The following is a 20,708-nucleotide window of genomic DNA, read 5'->3' as shown; positions in this document are numbered from 1 at the left end:
AAAACTTGTTCATGGTGCAAGTTACACTGAGTCACACACAGTTGTGCATATGCTTATGGGAAGGAGCCCTAAAAACCAGATGCAAAACAGATCGAAATTGCATAGAAAAATCACATAATCATAAAACTGGCACAAAAAATTGGTCTGGACTGAGAAAAAAATGCAGTCCTTTGAATGGGTGTATTCACATGGGCTTTTTCTTACTCAGATAAATAGAGTAAGGGCCCCTTCAGTCATGCTTATTTGAACGGACCCACAGCCAAGGAGATTTCGGGATAAAGGCCTTGTCACGGGGCTCTACCATTTCCTCCCCTGGGGGTAGCTTGGGACCCGACAAAGTTACTGCTGGGGGAGATCACAGGGGATGTAACCAGGGGTTACCTTGAGTCCATTTGTCACACGTGACGCCACCGTTCCGTCCTCTGTGGTGAAACTTGACGATGAAATAAAGTAGTCCACAAACAGGGAAACTTTCTGGACAAAACCTGGAACAGTCAGTAATGTCTGTTTATTGCAACTTGACAAAGTCCAAACCACATCAACAGTCTTGGCACAGACACAACAACTCAGAGTGGTGTGACAGGGAGGATTCTCGGGGTATCTCGGATGATCCACAGTCCAAGTTATCTGATTGATGCCACTCCCGGCGACTCTTTCTCTCTCTCTCACTCTCCACCGATTCACACTCACGTTAGTTGTGCTCTCCTCCCTTTGAAGCTGCTTGTCTCACTCTCAGCACTCAACAGTTGTACCGAGGTTGCCTGGGCAGGCTGGGCCCAGGCTGAGCATCAGACCATCGCTCGTGCTCCTCCATGCTCCACACACAGACCGACCAGTGTCTCGCAGACTTCTTCAGCTCTCCACTCCTAGATTAGACTGTTCTGCTCTCCTCTTCTCTCTCTTCTGTTCTACCAAACTCGCTCAGACTAGACTCTCCTGCAATCTTGCAAACACATACATATATATTAAACATAGTCACATGACTCACACAACGATACATTTTCCAGACATAACCCAGACATTAACCCATTCAGTACTGCAGAGGTGCAATACACATAAACCAAATGCATACTACACGTAAGACGCTGACATGAGACAGACCCAAAACATTATGAGGGGCCCCACTAACTCTAGGCCACTACATTTGCGCTTGCAATATGCAGAAAATAGAATCCATTAATTTCAATGGGTTCGTCCTAATCTTCCTTTCATGTGCTTGCATTTCGCGTGCGCAGAAAAAAACACAAAATGCACTATTTTTGTGCTCATTTGCTGTTCCAAGTAACTTTACATTAATAAAATTCTTTAATATGAGCGCCACACCTATAAGAGGTACATAAATAGCAGACGCATTTAAGGGGTTGTATGGAGCTCAAGAAAAGAATTATATAAACTTAATCATTAAGCAGTACTCATCTCTTTAAATGGCTCCTAGTCCAGCACACATGCTCCAGTTTTTGCCACTCAAAACCCAGAAGAAGCTGGGTTTTGAAGCTTGTGCTGTTCTCAGCCAATCACAGGCTTCATTGGTCACCTGCTGTTCATCATATTATCACTGCTGAAGCCTATAATCAGTTGAGTATTCAACACGCACAACGAATGGCACGTGACCACTACCAGCTTCTTCTGGGTTTGGAGTGGTAGTGATCGGGGCCCCTGCACTGGACTTAAAGACCATTTAAAGGGGTTGTCTGCCCTCTTTTTTCTTGATGAAATAGCCTCTGAATAGTAGTTGATGGACAGGTGTCCGCCATTTTGGGACGTCTGTCCATCAGCTGATCATCAGTGCCGAATATTCTCATTAGCTGTCACTTCCTGCTTCTCTGGTGGTCAGGATGTCACATCCAGTACTGACCGGGAAACAAGCAGGACGTACCGTAGCAGTGCGGCTCCTCCATTGATTTCAATGGGTGTGAAGCCTGTGCCCACACTTCCTCCCCTATCCACTTAAGACAAGATCTGTCCCTCTGCACAGGACAGTGGGTCACATGACCAGCAGCAGTGGCAGACCCCTGTCCATCAACTAGTGATGACCTATCCGGAGCGTAAAAGAGGGCACAAAACCCATTTAAGGAGGTAAATGTGACTTATTCCACTGTTTTGCAACATTCCATGGCCATAGAGTTTTTTTGAGTCCTGGAAAACCACTTTAGGGCCCTAGTGCTTGAGAAGGTCTAAAGGCCTCTATGCCATATAAGATGGCACAGTTGTATGAGATCAATACATTATCACATTGTTCACGACTGCAGACAATCTAGAATGAAAAGGTGCAGCGTCCCGTAGGGTGACCCCAGACACATGGCATACACTGAGGAGCTGGGAGGGCAAGATGCACTTGGAGGGAAGCACGTAGTCAAGGCCAGGGCATCGCCAGGCCTCTTCCGGACACCCTTGGCATGGGGATGCCCAATAAACAGGAAAACAGGAGTGGAGGAATTTGTCACGGGTGACGCCACTGTTCCGGTACTCCCGGCATGAACATCAGCGGGGAAATAAATGAGCCACAGACAGTTCAATAGTACCTCAGGTCCCCGGGAATCGTCAGGGCCTGCAATAACTTTATTCAATGTAACTTTGGTAAAATACAAGGCCCAATTTGAAGTGATGACAGTGCAGGCAATAAACAGACTTGACAGTAGTACCTCCACACGGTGACCCAGACTTCAGATCAAACAGTGCGTGACAGACAAAAGGGTGTACCTCTATGCAGTGATCCAGACTTCAGATGGCCACGTAGGAAAATATAAGATGTATAGTACCTCTGCACCGGACCTTGATGCGCACTTGCACACGCCTATTCTTGCTCTCGCTCTTCTTAAGTGGGGCTCACTTTCTTCTCACATGTACATCCACAACGGGAAGGCTCTCCTCCTCTTCCATGCTTCACTAGATAGGGGATGAAGGTGCCCCCATGTAGCTGGACCTCCCGACTACCACTCCTGAAGACATGGAACTCGACCCTTTTCCCGCTCTCAAGCACTCACATTTATCACCTCTTTCATGCCATGTGACAGGATAAAATTGTTACATTTACAAACAATCTGCAAACACTTAACCCATCACATGCTGCAGCTGTGCAATACTCATCACACAATGACAAGACCGTTTTGCACAGAGCATCAACATGAGACAAACATGTATGACATTATGAAGGGGACAGGAAAGCATAAACTGGACCACTACAAAAGGAACATGAAATTGGAGTGTAAGGCCGAATGCACACGGACGTATTTGAATTGTGGAATCTGGAGCGGGCGTCTGCCAACGGATTCCGCAGCAAACACTGTCCATACACATGCTATTGAAAATTCCTTTTTCCTGTCAACGAGTGGAAATCAATTGCAATTTTCCACTTGCCGAGGGAAAATCGCAACATGTTCTATTCCAGCGCGGATTCCATTACTTTTGAATGGAACCTGTCCGATCTGCGGCCCTTCTGCAATGGCATTATGGAAAGGCCACGGGATCTGCGTCATCGCCTTGTGACGGCACAGTATTATCTGTACTGTACATGTGCGCCGGCCGTTCGGACAGGTACAGTAGGGTCCCTGGCTGGGCACAGGGTCGGATTGCACTGTGGCATCCCGTATGCGGAATCTGACCCGGCCGTGTGCATTTGGCCTAAATAGCAAAATTGGAAGTAGGATGAATGAGCAGCCGGACTGCTGACAATGAAAATAATGCAGAATTTAGGGATAGTAGGAAGAAGCATTCTCCAGGGATAAGTTACAATGACAATGACCGGATGGGGAATAAAAGAAAATCCCCCAAATCATCACAGCGACCCCCGTAAATACACCCTGGAACTGTTATTACTAGAAAGAAAATGCATGTATTGTGATGATATTTTCAGCAATTGCTGATTAGGAATTTCTATGGTGGAGTGGGATTATTAATGAGAGTACCTTTGGGAAGCCGGGTGAGATGTGCTTACAATGTAAACTGCTGACATAAGAGCCTGATTCTGAGGAAGTTGCCAACATCTGTTGGGTAAATCCTAATAGCACGTGTAGCGTTCCGTCACCGCGCACATGCCGACAAGGCACTTTATCATGCAGGAGGACATTTATTACAAACGGCTTGATGGCTACATGGGTTATAATACAAAACATCTACTCTAAGGCCGATTTCAGACGGGCGTAAGTGAATTTACGTCTGCCTTTGCGCGGCGTATTTGCATGCACAAGTATGTATTTTACAAAAAAGCACGCAAGCATGCTCCCATTCATTAAAATGGGCAATTAAGTTAATTAGTTAGTTCACATGGACGGGCAAATCACCCCGCCCTGATTTAAAGGGCTATTGAGCCTGAAGAGATGCCGGTTTGCGCAGCGCTTTGCGCGTACCCATGCACCTTCCATAGACATTCATGAGCTTCAATGGTGTGCAGATGCGCAGAAAATAGAGCAGGGCCTACAAGAGCGCGCGTGCAAAAAAAGAAGAAATGAGAATGAACCCATTGAAATCAATGTGTTCTATTCTCCGCATTCTGTAAGTGAGATTTTGCGAGCAGAAAAATACGCTCATCTAAAGGAGCCCTTAGGCTCCTTTTACACGAATGCGAATCTCAGGTAAGTTTTATGCTTTGCAAGACACACAAAACTCTTAAAATGCATGTTGACAAGTGTGATATAGGGCTGAGCTTCTTGGCCCGATATCGCACCCGTGTGAATGTAACCTCAGGGTGCTTTTTTAAACTAGCCTACAAAAATGAAGAATCGTCATTGGTCGACATTGGGTAACAGCCTCTTGATTTGTGCAGGTGGGATATTATGGGGTGACAGATATTCTTAGGGCACAGACGTATGTGCGCTCCAATTATCATGAGCTGTGATTATTTATAAATATCAGATAAGAGAAAAGTCACTTTTGCACAGATTTGCTTGCGCACAATTAGGGCCTTTTTTACATGACCGTATGCGTCTTTACGTTCGGCCGTACGCGGTGAAAAATCACATAAAGAAAGATTAGCTGCAATTGAGTCCCGATTCCAATGCATCAGATCACACAGGCATATTCCTGCGGTGTAAAAGTGCCTGGCTGGCAAATATAGCGCCAGGTGCTTTTACGCCAGGCAGCAAAGATAGTCCTGGAACTATCTTTGTGCCCGGAATACGTCGATCGCTGCATAGACTACTATGGGAGCCAATGACAGCGGCCAGAGAAGGGAGTCGGGAGGGAGTTTAGCAGCGTCTTCTCTCCTCTGGCTGTTTGGAATGGGAGGGGGCAGGATGGGGGAGGAGCTAAGCTCTACTTCCCCCATTGCTGGCTGCAGACAAGGGGTGAGGAGGGGGTTGGGCGGTTGCTTAGCTCTGCCCTGCCCACTCCCATTGCAAACAGCCGGAGGGAAGGAGAGAGGAGGTGAGCCAGTGAGGGGGGCAGGCAACAGCATTGCGGCCTTGGCGTATATGCGCCAGGCACACAAACGTTATATTTGTGCACTCATTCACGCACGTTAAAAACACCTGCGCTCATGGGAAAGAGCCCTTAGGGAGTCTCCAGGGTATCTCAGGAAAAGCTAGGGCAAGACCTATCTTTTCACGCTCTGTATAAAATCAGTGACCGTTTGCAGTCATCGATGTCCTATTTTTCCCGGCGCGACTTTCTTACCCAAAAATCTATGTACAAGGCTTTTTTTTTAGCATATCACCGCATTCTACTGTATTTGTTGCGCACGCGGGACATGTTCATTTGCACACAGCAGACGAATATGCCCTAATTTAAATGGGTATTTAGTCTAATGAGTCCCAGGTGTTCCCTTTTGCAGTGGAATTGCCCATTATATGAGCTGGTGCTGTATTTCCTCCTATAGAGCTGCCCGTGCTGCCAGTCCGCTTCCTTCACTAGGCTCATCTTCATTCTCCAGCATGGCTGCAGCGCTCCTGTCACTGTGTGCGCCAGTAGCCAGACGCTGCATGCTGCTTTTTGATTTGAAAGGCGCTGGCCAATCCGAGCAATGTGTAATATTTTAGGGCTTATTGACATAGATGTATAATGGGGCTGTATGCTGTATGTGTATTACATGGCTGCCTTATATCCTATGAGGCTAGTCACATGCACAATTTTCGAATGCCATCAGACTGTGTGAAAAAAATTGCTGCATGTCTTATTCTAGTTCGTTTTCACGGATGAAAGTAGGTCATGCAATATGCATGGTGCTTTCAGATCAGACGGCACATGGACGGGAGACTAAGTGCTATCGGATGTGTGTTACATCTATGTTTCTTGGCCGCAACACACATATGCTTGTGTGAATAAGCCCTTAAATGACCATTGCACCACCAGTGCTCAGTGCACATTGGGTAGTCTAAGGGCTGCTTCACACAGGCGTAGGTGCAAAAACGCTCGCTCCTGTGCAACGTATTTGCGCAGTAAAGGAGTGTTTTTAGTAAGCATTTCTGCGCAAATACTGTGCACATCTGGGCAGGCACTGCTTGCTGACATAGGCGGGAGAATTAACCCCACCCTGATAGAAGTCAAATTAGGTGCCAGTGTTTGCGGGTATACAGAGTTTTTTGCACCCCCATAGACTCCTATGAGGACCTTTGGTGCGCAAATGCACACAACAATAGAGCATATTCTGTTTTTATTTTCACGCGAACGAAATGTGCGAGCAAAAAAACGAACAGTGAGAAGGAACCCATTAAAAACAAAGGGTTCTATTCTTTGCGCAATGCGTGGGCATACATGCCCACGGGAATAAGCGCTAAGGGTTAATTCCACTGAGAAAAAATACGCTAAGGGAGTCTTCACACGGACGAATGCGCAAAAACATAGCACAACGTCTTTTTTCTGTGATCGTGTCTTTTTTGCACACATTTTCGCACATATTACTGTCTTTCTGCACTAGGTGGGCCATTTCACTTGGGTGTGGGCCAGCCGCACCTCAAGTAAAATGGCTATTTAGGCTAATTAGTTCCCGATGTCTTCTTTTCCCCACGGAATTGTATAGTGTATTGCACGGGTATCATGTGTGCATTTGTGCCCCCCCCCCCCCCCCATACACTCCCATGGTGCACCAAAACTGAACATGCATGATTGAAAGGTAATATAAGGGCCCCTGCACACTGGCGAGAGCGATATCGGGTTGTGATTCATGGCCTGATATCGCCCTCGCAATCCATGGGAAACCCCAGGGTGGGAGGAGTTTTCATGTGAAAACAGCCTCACATCACTGCTGGGAATCCCTTCATCACATTGCTGTCAATGGGGTGGCAGCAGCAACGGCCCCATTGAAAACAATGAGAGAACATTGCGATCCTCTGCCACTGCTGTGGCAGCTGCAGCAAGGGATTCCTTCATCCCCGCGAGGAGTCCCATCATCACTAAACACCCTGCTCTGCTGTCACAGTGTTCAGTGATGAGGGAACTCCCCGCGGGGATGAAGGTATCCCCTGCCATCACAGCAGCAGCAGGCTATCACAATGTTCTCCTATTGCTTTCAATGGGGTGGGCGCTGCTGATTTTGTTTTCACGCAGCGTCGCAGGAGTGAAAACATCGCAAATGAAAAGGAAACCATTGAAGTTCATTGGTTTCATAATCATGCGTTCGCCTGATTTTCTCGCCAGTGTGAAGTCGCCCTAACACTTCCTCAATCCCTGAACAAATTTTGATAGGGGACTGGAGGTTCACTTTAAACACTTCTCACCTTCATTCAACCTTTATCTTCTATTAATCTTTATACAAGACCATTACTTATGAAATAACTTCAGTTTCAAGTAATATGAGTTGGTTTAATATAAATTGCAGATAACTAAAAAAATCTAATAAGATAACATTCTCTGTTCTCACTTCTCCAAATGTGTAGTCTATGGCTCCTAAGATGATCCTGGCACCATGCTGTGCCATCTACACAGCCGCTCGCTATAGGACTTCCACCGTTCTCTTCTTTCATAATATAACCATGATATAACGCAAAGATTATGGCTTCATAGAAAGTAGTTCTCTATTTTTACGAACTGTACAGATATTTACAGATGATTTAATAACCCTACTCACACGAGGGATAGAACCGGGGCCGCCATCAAACAAGTATAGGTGGTATTGCTTTGTAGAGCCCAGTCCAAAAAGGATCCGACTTGTCACCTGTCACTGCTGCCCTGTATTTGCCCAATGGAGCCTGTGCAATGTCTATAGCATTAAACAGACAGGCCCTAATTAATTTTCAATTTAAAAACTTTTTCTATAGCCAGCACAGATATAGCAGGTAGGCAGTATACAGAGCTATCTGTATGATGTGCACAAACAGTTTATACCACACCCGTGTTTTCCGCATGGCACTATGCAAGAAAAGTTGCATAGTCAACAGTTGAGTCTGACTAAGATGCAATAAATGCGTAAGCCTCCTGCACAGTAAACATCCTGTCAACCATACTATAGATATATAAATTTGTTTTGGACTTGAAAGAAGCACAAAAAATGTTTTTATTGGGTGGGTGACCACAGGTCGCTGGTAATTTTTGTAATCTTTCACACTATTTAAATCGTAATGCTCTCTCCAACTGCCAATACTGCGTTGTGGTGGGTGGAGAGATTACAATGTAAACAGCATGAACTCCCGCTGCTGCGCTGTGATTGGTCCATCAATAGCATGTTGTGATTGGCAACTGATGATGTCACTATCACTTTAGCGTTGCCATGATCGTCACAGCAGCATCACTTTAAACACAGGACATAAGTTCACGTTTTGATGCGCTAAGTACCAGGCGCCCAGGACTTGCCTCCTGTTAAGGCGTTAAAGGGCCTTAACTATATAGGTACAGAGGTAGCAGTCGTATCTAGGCTGTGGTGCCTACAGAGGGTTAAAAGGTCTCTTTATAGACATGATGTGGCCTGCACGTTCGCCCAACAGGAGCCCAATCGAGCATTTATGTGATCTGGTGGAGAGATCCATTTGCACCCGAGATCCTGCACTTACAAATACCACGGAGCTGTTGATGGCTATCTAGACATGGCTCAACATTCTTCTAGACGTCTTCTGTCCACTTGTGGAATTGATGCTACATCAAGTTGCTGCATTCTGCCAGGCTAGAGGGAACACAATATTAATTCCTGTCCCACGACTTTTGACATAGCACTGTACATAGAGCTGTATGAGCCGGTCACCGGCTGGCAGATATGTACAGATATGAAGTGCATCAAGGTGTATGGGATGTGGGAAAAGCAGTCAAATTGAGGAAGCTGGGTTGTGAGGGGGATTTAGAAGAGGGGTAAGCGGAAAGGGTTAGATTAGGGGATTGGTATGTCTTCCTAGTGAGATGTATTTTTAGGGCATGTTTAAAACGGGAGGTGTTGGGAATTAGCCTGAATGTCTGGGGTAGCACATTCAAGAGAATTAGTGCAGCTTAGCAAAAATCTTTCAGACGGAAGTGGGAGGTTTAGATTAATGACGAACTTATTGTAAAGTGGCTAATAGAAAGGAGAGCGTGGGTAGGGTGGTAGACAGACGAGGAAGGAGATATAGGGTGGTGCAGCTCTGTGGAGAGCTTTATTAATGACAGTGATGAGTATAAATTGTATTCTATAGTGGATGGGCAACCAATGCAGTGACTGGCACTGGGTAGAGGCATCATTGTAGTTTAGTAAATCTCAACCCATTTATGTAAAAAAAAACATATTTACGGATTGCTACTATGTAGCCTTAAGTACAATAGTGATTTCAGTCTTGAGGTTTGTGATGTGGTTCTATTCTGAGCTTTATCAGCATGCAGTATAAACAAAATAGTGGATTTTAGGCATGAAATAACCATTATAAATAAATGCAGCATTGTGCTGCACATAAACAAGCGTCAATGCTTAAGCCCTAAATAGTACCTATGTGTGGGTACATAAATCCGCCGACACCAGTGCTTCTAAATGTATTTCTAAAAGGAAATAGGATTTGCGCTGTGATTAATCAGTAGAAGTTTATGGGTGGAGAGTGGGAAGGGGGTTGAAGAGAGAATAATTGGTTGTGATGAAGAGAAGAAATTCAACATGCGGCATGTTTGTTTTATCAGTTACTATTTCTTTTTGGAAATAGGATTGAGGGATTTATATTGTACAATCATTATTATAAGTATTATCTTGTTTGCTTCTGAAGCTGTAAAAATATAATATATATAGTAACTAGAGATAAGCGCGTACCCAAATGCTCGGGTCCTCGTTATTCGAGTCGAGCTTTTCGTAAAATTTGAGAGCTATATTCGAGTAGCGAACCCCATTGACTTTAATGGGAGACTCAAGCATTTCTGTATGGGACCCGCCGGTTGCCAAGCTTTTTTTTTTTGTTCTCTCTCTCTCCCTCAAGCCAGCCACAAACTACCGTTGACGTGCGCAGCGTCGCAGCAGGGAGGGGTCAAAACGGACATGTCACAGCGGGGAGGGGCCAAAACCGGGGCGGGGTCGAATGCGGCTTGATGCTCGCTCGAGTAGCGAACACCATCGAGTATGCTAATACTCGAACGAGTATCAAGCTCGGCAGAGTACGTTCGCTCAACTCTAATAGTAACTTTAGAGACTTTCGGTGATCATGGTAAGGCAGAACCTACTTCACATTACTACTATTTGTCTCTATGGGGCAATCTTTCTAGATTATAGGTGTCGCAGTATGACAAAGCATAAAACAAGGGTGTCCTGACTTCGAATCTATCCCTGTGCTTGTGTGGGTTTCCTGTGGGTACTCAAGTTTGCTCCCATACTCCAAAAACCAGAGGTATACCTAGAGGAGGGCCTGTGTCTGGGGTGCTCAAAAAGCCTATTTGCTTTGGTCAGAGTAATTTGGTAGAGGGCTCCTGTGGGGCGGCAAATTGCATCTTTGTCCCAAATGAAGGTAAGCCTAGATCGGAATCTGCATCTATCCCACAAAATAATACATACTACTCTCTATATGCTTGTGTGAATGTCTAAATTTATAACTCAGCATCCCAGTTATGAACTTGCTCTGCCCCCAACACTTTAATGTTGGGAAGCAGACCATGAAAAGTGAGTCTGCACCCTAAATAATATACATCCCTATTTCAGGTCAAATTTTGCTAAAAGTTCGGCTTGGCGAAAACCCAACCCTTGTGCGGTTCATCTTGGCCAAGCCCACTAAGGTGGCTTATTCCTCTTTCTTCTTCTTTCTTCTTTCTCTCCCTTCTTCTTCGTCCTCATCTTCCTTCTTCCTCTCGCCTCTTCTCCATCTTCCTCCTTTTTTGTCCTTCCTTTTCCTTCTTATTTCCTTTTTTTACTTTCCTCTTCTTCCTCTCCCTTCTTCTTCTTCCTCTCCATTCTTATTCTACCTCTTCCTTCTACTTCCTCTTGCTTCTTCTTTTTCCTTCTTCCTCTTCCTTCCTTTTCTTTCTCCTTCTTCTCTTCTTTCTTATTTTCCTTTCTTCTTCTCTTCCTCTCCCTTCTTCTTTTTCATCAACCTTATTCTTCATTTTTTTCTTCTTCCTCCTACCTCTTTCTTTTTCCTTTTCCTCCTTTTTTCTCTTTCCCTATTTCCTAACTTCATCTTCCTTTTTGTTTTTTTTCTTCTAATATACTCCAGTTTTAGAGGTGTTGATGAAGTTCCAGTTCTGTTTGAACTAATTTGGACTGACCCAAACTTTTTGTCAAAATTGTATGAACCAGCTGGACCAAATGTTTCAAAAGTTTGCTCATCACTAATCCCTATTATTAAAGCTTCATTATTGAATATGTTCCCCATTATAGACATTTATCTCCTATGTACAGTGGTTGGATCCCCAATGATCCCAAGGATGGCGTCTCCTGAATGCCCCATATGAATGGAGTGGTGCTGTGCATTGATTTTCCTTTGTTCCATAATAGTGAACAAAGTAGCAGTCAAGCATACATAGCGCCACATCCAACCCCCAGTGATTAGAGCTTTATCCAATTCTTTTGGCTAGGGGATAAATGTCTTTAGTGGTAAAACTCCTTTAACTCCTGTTGCTGGTGCCAGTGGTAACTCTCCTTTCACCCAGCGAATGTGTCCTGAAGCCCCCCTCTAACTAACTACAGCTCTATTGTTGCGGCGGCTCTGGAATTGCTGCCTTGCTGATAGTATGGTGCTGGTTTTGGATGTGTTTATACATCTTCTGGCTCAGTGGGTGACATGCTTGGTCGCACCTATGGGTAATTTTAGGGCTATTTATCCTGGCCTAAAACTGAGCTGAACTGCAGTTGATTTTCAGTCTGTCTGGCTGAGCTAGCATTCAGAGCTCTGGTCCTGGAGTGTTCAGTTGCCGGCTGCATCTCAAGCTAAGTACTGCGCTTGTTTTCATTTCTAGTTTTGCTTTTTTTTGTTTTCCCTTTCCCACATAGGGTCAACTAGGGGCCAAGGTACGCTGTCAGGGCTGACCTTATCGGGGCGATCGCCCTGTGTTCAGGCAGGGCCCTTCCCTGTATTTGGTTACATAGGGACAGTGTTTCCCATATTTTGGTTTTATCCCTGTTTTGTTATTTGTTCATTTGCATTTGTGGGAGATCTGCGGGTGACAGATCCAGCGCATCCTGGTTGGACATAATAGTCAACTGCCTCACTTACTCGGTGGGATATATTACACTTTCTGATATAAACCCCATTGAGATTTTGTCAAATCAGCTGAGGGCGCTGGCAATTGAAGTTGCTGAAGTAAAGCAACTGATCCTGGGGGCTTCAGGTAAGGAGCCTAAACTCGAGCTGTCAGACTGTTTTTCTGGAGATAGGCCGCCTGCAGATGGGCGGAAATTCCGCGCGGGATTTCCGCCGCTGCCAGCCTGCATAGGATTGCGTTAACAAACGCAATCCTATGCAGACGGCCGCGGTTTGGCAGCACAAAATCGCGTGCGGCAAACAAACCGTGGCATGTTCTATTTCTGCCACCGGCTCCGGTCTGCGCATGCGCCGGCTGCCCGGCAGCCGGCACATGAAAGATCCGGAGCTGCGGGGCGCGGGTGAGAACGCGCTGCTCTCTGCAGGCGCTCAGGTCCCACGGCGAGAATTCTCGCTTCCGGATCTGACCCGGCCGTCTGCAGGCATCCATAGACAAAAAAAATTCTGCTTTACAGAGTCATGCAAGCTGTATTTCAGATTACGCCCTGTGTCTTCTGGTGACGAGTTACAAAGGGTTGGCATCACCATTTCCAGGCTGCAGGGGGCTCCACAGACATGGGCTTTTTCCTTGTCTCCCTCCTCTGAAGCTTTGTCCTTCGTGGATCGTTTCTTCAACATCCTAGGGTTAATCTTTAATGACCCCAATAGGGTGTCACTGGCAGAAGGAAAGCTCAGAGCTTTACATCAGGGAGACTTTTCCATTGAGGATTTCTGCGCTGAATTCCGCCATTGGGTGACTGAGACTCAATGGAATGACCCTGCTTTGCGAAGCCAGTTCTACTGTGGTCTCACTAATAAAATTAAGGACTTGTTGGTAGTTTATCCAGTTCCCCAAAGTCTTGATGAGGCAATGTCTTTAGCCATTAGAATAAGTAGACGGATTAGGGAAAGGCGTAATGAGCTTTCCTCTACTTCTGTTTTCTTGCCTTCTAAGGGGGAGGAACCCATGCAACTGGGTTCATTAGCTAACAAGGTCAGTAGAGAGAAGAGGGGTCAGGTCGGAGGACAGTGCTTTCTCTGCAGTTGGACGGGACATTTTGGGCAGAATTGTCCTCGCAGCCGGTCAGAGCCGGAAAACTAGGTGGCCTGGAGGTTAGAGGAAAGGTTCCTCTAGGCCCACAGATTGCCTGTATGTCGTCCTGCAAGCTGGTTCTTCCCACTGAGATATTCTTTGTGGGTGATAGGGGTCAGATCACAGTCTTTTTGGACTGTGGAGCTGTTGTCAATCCAATTCATGAGGAGATGGTAGAACATTTGGTGTTAGAGGTAAAACCTCTGGATTCAACCATTCCGGTCTCTGCCATTGATGCCTCTCCACTAACACAGAAGTGTTTGAAGTTCTGTGTTCCAGATCTTTTTCTCAAGATCAGATTATTTGATACAGAGACTATCCTGCTATATATTATTGAATCCCTTCCAACGCAAGTGGTCTTTGGTTCGCCTTGGTTGCGATTGCATAATCTCGTGGTGGATAGGGAGAGGGTAGACATTTCTAAATGGAGCCCTTTCTGTAAAAGGTATTGTATATATGTAAAGGTGTGTGCAAGTGGATGGTTTGCCTGATTGTTCTATCTGACTTCTCTGATGTCTTTGCGCAGGAGGGGGTCAGACAAATTACCACCTTACAGGGAGGGGGATTGCTCTATTGAACTCATCCCAGACAGTAAACTGCCTAAAAGCCGCATGTAGAACCTGACTGCTCCTAAGAGATGGGCTCTAAAGGTTTACACCTGGGACAGTTTAAGAAAGAAACACATACGTCCCTCAAATTCTCCTCTGGCCACCGAGTTATTTTTGTTAAGAAAAAGGATGGGGGGTTGCCGCCCTGTCTTGATTTCAGGGAGCTAAACAAGATCACCAAGCGTAATCCATACCCATTGCCTCTCATTCCGAATCTGTTTGCACAGCTGAATGGTGCCAACTGTTTTTCAAAATTAGATCTATGAGGGGCATCTAATTTGATTCGGATTAAAGAGGGGTAGAATGGAAAACCGCTTTTAAAGGGGTTGTCCCGCGCCGAAACGGGTTTTTTTTTTTTTCAACAGTTCGGCGCGAGACAACCCCGATGCAGGGGTTAAACAAGAACACCGGACAGTGCTTACCTGAATCCCCGCGCTCCGGTGACTTCTTACTTACCTGCTGAAGATGGCCGCCGGGATCTTCTCCCTCGGTGGACCGCAGGGCTTCTGTGCGGTCCATTGCCGATTCCAGCCTCCTGATTGGCTGGAACCGGCACGTGACGGGGCGGAGCTACAAGGAGCCGCTCTCCGGCACGAGCAGCCCCATTCAGAAGAGAAGAAGACCCGGACTGCGCAAGCGCGTCTAGTCTGGCGATTAGACGCTGAAAATTAGACGGCTCCATGGAAACGAGGACGCTAGCAACGGAACAGGTAAGTGAATAACTTCTGTAGGGCTCATAATTAATGCACGATGTACATTACAAAGTGCATTAATATGGCCATACAGAAGTGTATAGACCCACTTTGTTTCGCGGGACAACCCCTTTAACACCCCTGAAGGGCATTTTGAGAACTTGGTGGTGCTGTTTGGTTTAACAACAAGCTTCTGCAGTTTTCCAGTTCTTTATTAATGAAGTCCTCTATAAATTTATTGGCCGCTTCGTTCTTGTATATCTCAACGATATTCTTATCTTTTCATCCGATTTCGATTCACACATTTCTCATGTTCATCAAGTCCTCAAAGCTTTGTGCAATAATAGTTTGTTTGCGAAATAGGAAAAATGTGTTTTTTCCACTCAAGAGATCACATTTCTAGGACACATTATTACCCCGACAGGTTTCAAGACGGATCCGGAGAAGGTCCGGGTGGTGCAGGACTGGGTGTTACCAGAGAATGTGAAGGCGCTTCAGAGGTTTCTGGGGTTCGCAAATTATTATCGGGAGTTTATCAGAGGATTTTCAGTGGTGGTCAAACCATTGCCGGATATGACAAGGAAGAGCTGTTTCCCTTCTAAATTGTCACCAAGGGCATTATAATCTTTTCATGCCTTGAAGAGATGTTTTGTGAAGGCCCCAGTTCTAGAGCATCCAGACCGTTTGTGGTGGAGGTTAATGCCTCAGAAGGCGGTGCTGTCTCAGGGAAGTAGTACCTTGCAAGATCTTCGTCGTGCTTTTTTCTCATGTAAATTTTCTACTGCTGAGCAAAATTATAACATTGGTGACAGAGAGCTGTTGGCGATTAAGTGGGCATTTGAGGAGTGGCGGCACCTCTTAGAAAGGGCTCAGCATAAGCTAACGGTTTTTACGGACCACAAAAATCTAATTGACCTAGGGTCAGCCAAAAGACTAAACTCGAGACAGGCGCAATGGTCACTATTTTTTTCACGTTTCGATTTCCTAGTTACATACCATCCTGGCAGTAGAAATATTAAGGCCGGTGCTCTTTCCAGGAGTTTTGTACTGGTGATTTCGGATGAACCTCCCATGCCCATTCTTTCGGAGGGGGTTGTGGTGTCTGCGGTTTCACTATATTTGGAGGAGCAGGCCCGTAAAGTGCAGGATTTAGCTCCAGCAAGTCTTCCTGTCGGCAAGCTGTTTGTCCCTGTTCATTTGAGGTTCCAAGAGTTTTCTGAAGTACATAGTTCCATGTTGGCTGGTCATCTAGGGATTAATAATACCCGTAAGTTACTCAAAAGAATTTTTTGGTGGCCGTCTTTGCGACGAGATGTATTCTGCTTTGTCTCATCCTGTGATGTTTGTGCTGGGACTAAATCGCCTGGTAATTCCCCTGTCGGGAGGTTGATGCCTTTGCCAATGCCTGTGAAACCTTGGACTCATTTGTCTATGGACGTCATTACTCATTTGACACTTTCAGAGGCTAATAGTGTTATCTGGGTTGTGGTTGATCGTTTTAGCAAGATCTGTCATTTTGTGGCTCTTTCCGGGTCTTCCCAATGCTAAAATGTTGTCCAGACTGTTCATTACTCATATTGTGAGATTGCACGGATTACTAGCAAATATCATCTCCGATCATGGGGTCCACTTTGTTTCCAGGTTCTGGCGTTTTGTTTGCTCTCGGTTGGGTATTAAGCTCTCGTTTTTGTCGGCCTATCATCCAGAGACTAATGGACAAACTGAGAGATACAACCAGAGTCTGGAACAATACTTGCAGTGTTATGCCTCAGAGAGGCAGGAGGATCGGTTGGGGTTTTTGCCTTTAGCTAAATTTGCACTTAACAATAGATCGTTGGAATCTACGGGGATGTCGGCTTCCTTTTGTAATTATGGGTTCCATTCATGTTTTGGTCCCTTTTCTAAGGAAGTGTCAGAGGTACCTGAGGAGAATGGGTTCTCCTCTAACATTGAGGCGGTGTGGGAAGATATTCAGAAGAATCTTCAAAGGATGGTTAAAAATTTCAAGCGGGTGGTGGATAATAGATGTTCTAATTTCTTGGTGGGGGGACTTGGTGTGGTTGTCAACCAAGAACATAAAAAGTAAACAACAGTCTTTTAAGTTAGGTACACGTTTTATCGCCCCTTTCAAAATTATTGGAAAAATTAATCCGGTGTCTTTTCGTTTGGAGATTCCGAGGTCGATGAGAATAACTACTGTGTTTCATAAGTCTCTGTTAAAGAAGTTTGTTGATTCAGGAAATGGTTCACCTCCGCCAGCCCCAGTGGTGGTTGATAGGGATATTCATTTTGAGATAAGTCGCATTGCGGACTCTCATCTAGTTAGGAGATCTTTACAGTATTTAGTGCATTGGCGTGGTTATGGTCCTGAGAAAAGGACATGGGTACCGGCGGCAGATGTCCATGCGGATCAGCTTGTGAAAATTTTTCACAGACAATCTGAATCGACCTGGTTCTAAGGGTCCTGGGGCCCCTTCTGAAAGGGGAGGTACTGTTGCGGCAGTTCTGGAATTGCTGCCTTTCTGATAGTCTGGTGCTGGGTTTTAAATGTGTTTCTACATCTTCTGGCTCAGCGGGTGTGGTATTAGGTGTGACGTGCTTGGTCGCACCTGTGGGTAATTCTAGGGCTATTTAACCTGGCCTGATACTGATCTGAACTGCGGTTGATTTTCAGTCTCTGGCTGGCTGAGCTAGCATTCAGAGCTCTGGTCCTGGAGTGTTGAGTTACAGGCTGCATCTCAAGCTAAGCACTGCACTTGTTTTCATTTCTAGTTTTTTTTTTTCTGTTTTCTTTGGCCTGATACTAAACTGAACTGCGGTTGATTTTCAGTCTCTGTATGGCTGCCTGCAGACAGCCGGGTCGGATCCCACTGCAAGACCCATACAGAAATAGAGCATGCCGCGATTTGTTTTCCTCGTGTGATTTCACGTGGACAAATTGCAGCCATCTGCCTAGGATTGCATTTTGTAATGCAATCCTATGGCAGCTACCACGGGCAGAAATTCTGCGGGAAATCCCGCCACAGAATTTCTGCCTGTGTGCAGGGGGCCTATGGCTAAGCTAGCATTCAAAGCTCTGGTCCTTAAATGTTTAGCTGCATTTCAAGCTAAGTACTGCACTTGTTGTAATTTCTAGTTTTGGTTTGCTTGTGTTTTCTACTTAACTAGGGGCCGAGGTACACAGTCAGGGCTGTCCTTATTGGGGCGATCACCCTGCGTTCAGGCAGCGCCCTTCCCTGTGTTTGGTTATATAGGGGCAGTGTTTCCCATATTTTGGTTCTATCCATGACTTGTTATTTGTTCATTTGCATTTGTGGGAGGTCTGCGGGTGACAGATCCAGCGCATCCTGGTTGGACGTAACACCTTTTTGGGGGCAAAGCCTGAGGTTGAGCAATAATTGTTACAGAAATTAAATAATACTGCTAAACAACAAGATCTACAGTATATCTGTCTAGGCTGGCATGTACCCAATGGCTTAAACATAGCCTTCTGCAGTAGTGACTTGACTGGTCGTAACTCCATGACTTTGACCAGTAGAAGTATAATATGGACCATGTTGGAATCACTATATTTGACACTTTTTATGTAATAAAACATCAAATGGAGTTTCTCAAACTGAAATATCAAGTGGGTGGGGAATAAGTCCTCAAGTATTTCCATCAATTAAAATTTCCACATAAGGAGATTTTCCAACATGTTCTCAAAAAGATCGTAAGGATTGAATGGCCACAGTATCAGTTCAGGTCTCAGGAAATGAGCTGTAAACGACTATATGTCCCAATGACCACACCCTGCTTCGGCTAAGCACCTTCTTTTATATAGTGCCGGGCAGGGGTGTAGCTATAGGGGTGGACAGGTTGCAGCTGCACCTGAATGTCTCTACCACATTACAAGACACCAGTATTATAAATGGCACATGGTATGTGGGGGCTTGTTACATATATTGAATTAGGTCTCAGGAGCTTCACGTTATACAATGATATAGTGATATCATGCTAATGTATGGTTCAATATTTCTGAAGACTACATGGTACGGTACAGTTGTTTTACGGAAGTGTAGAAAAAATCCTTCAAGGTAAGAATGCTTTCTAAAATAGTTTTTTTTTGTCAAATAACAGAATGCTAAGTGAAAAAACAAAAGAGAAATCTATATTTGGTGTGACCACCCTTTGCCCTTAAAGGGGTTGTCCCGCGCCGAAACGGGTTTTTTTTTTTCAACCCCCCCCCCCCCCCGTTCGGCGCGAGACAACCCCGCTCAGCGCTTACCTTAATCCCCGCGCTCTGGTGACTTCTATACTTACCGGCTGAAGATGGCCGCCGGGATCCTCTTCCTCCGTGGACCGCAGCTCTTCTGTGCGGTCAATTGCCGATTCCAGCCTCCTGATTGGCTGGAATCGGCACGTGACGGGGCGGAGCTACACGGAGCCGGCATTCTGCACGAGCGGCCCCATTGAAGACAGGAGAAGACCCGGACTGCGCAAGCGCGGCTAATTTGGCCATCGGAGGGCAAAAATTAGTCGGCTCCATGGGAACGAGGACGCTAGCAACGGAGCAGGTAAGTAAAAAACTTTTTATAACTTCTGTATGGCTCATAATTAATGCACAATGTACATTACAAAGTGCATTAATATGGCCATACAGAAGTGTATAGACCCACTTGCTGCCGCGGGACAACCCCTTTAAAACAGCATCAATTCTTCTAGGTAGACTTGAACACAGTTTTTGAAGGACCCGCAAGGGAGGTTGGTCCAGACATTTTGGAGAACTAATCAGAGATCTTCTGTGGATATTGGCTTGCTCAAATCCTTCTGTCTCTTCATGTAATAGCAGACAGACTCCATGATGTTCGGATTAGATCTCTGTGGGGCCATATAATCACTTCCAGGACTCCTTGTTCTTCTTTATACTGAAGATAGTTCTTAATGACATTGGCTGTATGCTTGGGGTTGTTGTCCGGCTGCAGAATAAATTTGGAGCCAATGGGACGCCTTCTATTTTCGAAAAAATTCTTACTTTGCAGCATTTTTTCCACACCTGCCTAAAACGCTTGCACATTACTGTACATAGGATAACAAAAATATGGCCCCATTCACATCTGTGGTAAAGCTCCATGACATTTCCATTGCTCCGATCTGTCCTCAGGGCTGAGCAACGGAAATAGTGGAACCGGAGCTCAATAGCACCCAATGGACCACATGGACTATAGTGGGGTCCATCCAGCTTCTGGCATTTCAACTGTCCTTTTACCAAACAAAATGAAGCAGCATGCTGGGCTATTTTGTCCAGGATTTTCTACTGGATCTGTGCTGAAGGCTCCAAACAGAACTTGCGATGTATAGATCAATGGAATTTAATCTGATTGAAGAGTAGGATATCTAGGATAATTATAGCTAAATATTTGATCCGCTCAGGATCCCCGATGATCAAAAGATCAGCAGACCCGCTATCAGTGCAAACAGAGCTGGAAGGAAATAGCACTGTCAACATTGAATGGCCTGGTTTGGTACTTCAATACGGACAGTGCTATCTGCTTTTAGCACTATCCACAGGGACATGGGCCTGGTGATCAGCTGATTGGCAGGGATCCTGAGCATCAGACCGCCAGCCTGATCAACTATTGATGATCGCTTCTGAATCAAGGTCATCAACAGTATAAGTCCAGACAACCCATTTAATGCTGCCCATGGTTAGGACAGCATGAATCTACTCTCAAGTTCCGTTTAAAACCAATTGCATGTTGCTATGTCAGGTCCTTGTTGCAGACAATGCCATTGC

At 45.4% G+C, this 20,708-nt stretch overlaps 1 protein-coding gene across 11 annotated transcripts in view; it reads left to right on the top strand.

Annotated features, from left to right (window-relative positions):
- CAMK2B (calcium/calmodulin dependent protein kinase II beta) overlaps window positions 1-20,708 on the top strand; it is a 194,562-nt gene that overhangs the window by 39,586 nt on the left and 134,268 nt on the right. The window contains exon 1 of one of the 11 annotated variants that reach the window (XM_066593146.1): window positions 16,184-16,199. The exons of the other annotated variants lie outside the window; for them this stretch is intronic. The gene's annotated coding sequence lies outside the window, so the exon portion shown is untranslated. Of the gene's footprint in view, window positions 1-16,183; window positions 16,200-20,708 lie in introns of those variants that run through there. 11 annotated transcript variants of the gene reach the window in all.

Source organism: Eleutherodactylus coqui, chromosome 2 (genome assembly GCF_035609145.1).
Source record: "Eleutherodactylus coqui strain aEleCoq1 chromosome 2, aEleCoq1.hap1, whole genome shotgun sequence".
Classification (NCBI taxonomy): Eukaryota; Metazoa; Chordata; class Amphibia; order Anura; family Eleutherodactylidae; genus Eleutherodactylus; species Eleutherodactylus coqui.
Note: the sequence above shows the minus strand (reverse complement) of the source record. Positions and strands in the feature narration are given on the sequence as shown.